Here is a 3057-nt window from a genome sequence, read left to right on the forward strand (position 1 = left end):
AGGCTTAAGTCATTATAATTACATAGTTATGCATTTTTGTTGCTGTGGATTTGCTATCTTTGTTTTGTAGGTGTGGAGCCGAGAAGTCCGGTGTGCTGTCTTGTGTTTTCTCAACATATATTTTACATTTCTTCTATTCTCTTTTTCACTCTTTCTCATTACATTTCACTTTTTTCTTTCTCCTTCTTTTTCTTCTATTATAAAAAAAATAGGAAAAATGAACAAGGGGGAGGCTAGAAAAGTGTCAGGCAAAAACAACAGAGATACAAGTTGTCTGGTAATCACCTTGTGTGTACTAAAATAGTATTTCCTGTCTTCAACTATAGAGAAATGAAAACATTGTGTTTTTAACTGAGAACATTTAACACCTAAACTATCAGTGATAAATGGTTTAGCAAACAAACAAGACCTTTTGAAAAATAGTCAAGCAAAGAAAGAATAGCCAAAAATTGAAATAAAAAAAGCATCCAGAAAGGCAAGACAAGTGTTGGTCAAGACCAGAATATAAAATGTCTGAGTTCTTGAAGCAAAAGAGGGATTACTAAAGTTTTTTTCAGTATAAATAAATCTCTAAAACCTGCYGGGGGSRAATAAAAGTTGTGCACTCTCAACTCCAGCTTTAATATTTCTTGCTTTGTGKATGAGGTGTAYCACAGCGTGGTACCGAAGCTTGGCTTGGATCCGAGTCATCAGCAGCTGCCACGTTGGTGAGAGAACTCCTCCGTGTTGAGGCTCTTCACACCGATATGGAGCTCATCAGTCAGGGCCACTCCAGCTGTCAGAGCGGAGATTTATCCTGCAGCGTTCACAGGTCAGATAGTGATGACTGATTACACCGGGGGAGGCTCCACGTGTTCTTTGACCATAAACACACCGTGTTCCCACAGTGTCAGAGCCATGGGAACCAAATCTGTACCTGTGTTTCAGGAAGAACGTGCATTTTTTTCATGTCTGACAGTAGATCCAGTGTAAACTGATGCCTTTCTATAAATAGCAGCAGGAATGATACACTTTTCACGTTTCATTACACAGCAGGGCCTGCTGGCCTCAGCTGTCACAGAACTGCATGTTTAGTTGTGTGAAAGTCAGTTTACGCTGTTGTTGTCCTGCTTTTCTTTACTTTTCTTTCAGTTTTTTTTTTACCTAACTACCCCTGCAGACAATTTTATAACAAAACGTTCAGCTCATTCAGGAGATGGATGAGTTTTGGCTTTTGTAACTTTCAAACATTTCCAAATTTCTATTCACAAGGGCTGCACGATATTAGGAAAACCTGGTGGTTCTACTCAACTAAGAGGAGCACAACTTCAATGTATTTTTACTCAAGTAAAAGTAAAACTTAGCCATCAAAAAAATGACTCAAATAAAAGTAAAAAGGTATTTTTAAAAAATGACTACTTGGGTACTAAGTCATTGATTATAACATCTGATTTAATGTTTTAAAATGTTGTCATCGAGTGACAAAAAAACTAGGAAATTGAGCAAATTCTGGTGGTTGCAAAGACTAAAATGAAGAAAGTGAATACAAATGACAGAATTGCGAATGCTACTAATTATACATTCACTTGACCTCCAAATGTCCCAGCAGGCTCAACAGAACAAAGCTTGTGTGCAAACAAGAGGTGTCACTTCAACACAAACTCTGTGTCTCTACATGTTTGTTCTTCATTCAGAGAAGTTGCTTACGCTGGGTCGATTATTCAGAAACTTTACTCAAGTGAGAGTATACTTCCTAATAATATCACTCAAGTTAGTACAGTGAAGTAGAACTACTCCTACAAGTACATTTACCCCCAAAATGTTACTCAAGTAAATGTAACGTATACCCTCCTCTGGAGATAACACTGCTTAATTTTGCAATTATGATATGATTTGAAATACATGAACAAGTACGCAGTGTTGATGTCTGGGTTTAGAGTAAATAAAATAAATAAAAACAAACTAATACGTAAAATCCATTACAGTATGACAGTTTTATTTTTTAAAAAGTGMAACTAGAGACAGCCCTTTCTTGCAGATAAACAGTTTTTTGCAATGTGCCTGTTGCATAAGCTGTAATTGCGATGACAATGCATTTCTGATTACCTCCATAATACATAGAGATATCGAGATTCAGTTTCTGAAAAAATTATTGTTCTCTTTGCAGTCTGCTCAAGCAAACCTGCTCTATTTTTGTCTCCTTATGCTATGCTGTGTTTTTAGCTTCTGTTCTACTTTTTTTTTTATTTTTTGCTGCTTGTGCACTGAGTAGCATGTGAGGTATTGTGAAAGACACAACAAAAAGTATAGCTATTCTAATGTTTTAGACAACATGTGTAAAACTCAAGGTCCGTGGGCCAAATTTGGCCCTATCTGGCCCCAAAGGTAACACATTCAACATGAAGTAGTTTTATGGTTTCTCTTTTAGTCACAGTATTTGTTTTTTTAACATTTTACGATACAATAAATGAAAAATAGAGTGAGGCACAAGAAATGAATGCTCATGTAGTCTTTTTACATTTAATCTTTTTTTCTTYATTCATTAGGTTATATATGTTATAAATGCTACGAAAAAATAATTTGTATTTCTACAAAAATAGTTTGTTATATCACATTTCTTCAATAAATACTAACAGAAATTGGCCCTTGGCTTGAACCACGTTTTGAGTTTTGACCTCTTTCTGTTTTAGATGGTCATTTGGCTGTGGCAGCCGTCCTAGGTTGGGTTTGATTTTTTTTTCTGAATGTTTCATAAAAATCTGTCCAGTGGTTCATAATATATTTTGCTAATAGTCGGAACGAGTTAATAATTAAGGGCAAAAATTTTAAACAATGTTAGCGTTTTTTAAATATTATTTGTGCAATCGTTTAGTGCTCACAATATGTGTTGGGGATGACTCTCAGCTACGATCACACCAAATGTTTTCTCAGTATCTGTAAAATTAACTAATCTATAGCCATTTATGTGTTTTCTAAGGCTAGTTTGCAGTGGCGGCCATATTGATTCGGTTCAACTTCAAAAGTTATTCAGTTGTGAATTTGCAAATGATTACTTTATGCAAGACTCATTAAAAACCG

This window comes from Austrofundulus limnaeus, unplaced genomic scaffold, assembly GCF_001266775.1.
Source record: "Austrofundulus limnaeus strain Quisiro unplaced genomic scaffold, Austrofundulus_limnaeus-1.0 Scaffold25, whole genome shotgun sequence".
NCBI lineage: Eukaryota > Metazoa > Chordata > Actinopteri > Cyprinodontiformes > Rivulidae > Austrofundulus > Austrofundulus limnaeus.